Source organism: Eriocheir sinensis, unplaced genomic scaffold (genome assembly GCF_024679095.1).
Source record: "Eriocheir sinensis breed Jianghai 21 unplaced genomic scaffold, ASM2467909v1 Scaffold50, whole genome shotgun sequence".
Classification (NCBI taxonomy): domain Eukaryota; kingdom Metazoa; phylum Arthropoda; class Malacostraca; order Decapoda; family Varunidae; genus Eriocheir; species Eriocheir sinensis.
The window spans coordinates 1,050,001-1,050,279 of NW_026111832.1; the positions used below are offsets into that span (position 1 = coordinate 1,050,001).

General features: G+C 48.7%; 1 protein-coding gene across 6 annotated transcripts in view; it reads right to left on the minus strand.

The window, feature by feature from the left end:
- Window positions 1-279, minus strand: part of LOC126992735 (1-phosphatidylinositol 4,5-bisphosphate phosphodiesterase-like) — a 61,933-nt gene extending 61,654 nt beyond the window's left edge. For 3 of the 6 annotated variants that reach the window (XM_050851551.1, XM_050851550.1, XM_050851553.1), the window contains exon 1: window positions 174-259. The gene's annotated coding sequence lies outside the window, so the exon portion shown is untranslated. Of the gene's footprint in view, window positions 1-173 lie in introns of all 6 variants that reach the window. The other 3 variants (XM_050851555.1, XM_050851554.1, XM_050851552.1) reach the window with 2 other exon arrangements.

A 279-nucleotide genomic window follows, 5' to 3' on the forward strand; every position in this document is an offset into this window, starting at 1 on the left:
TGAAAGAAAACAAAAAAAAAATAATTACTCCAACAGGTACGAGAGAGAGAGAGAGAGAGAGAGAATCTTGCTAGCTACCGTCTCTCTCACATCTCACGCACACAGACACACATACACACACACCATCCCCTACGCACGCACACACTCACACGCACACACATTCACGCACTCACCTTGCCCACAAAAGAGAGAGTAGAGAGGGTAGAAGCGATAAAGACAGCGGAGAGAAAATGAAGAGCGTCCTCCCCCTCACACCTTCCATCGACCACTGACACTCGC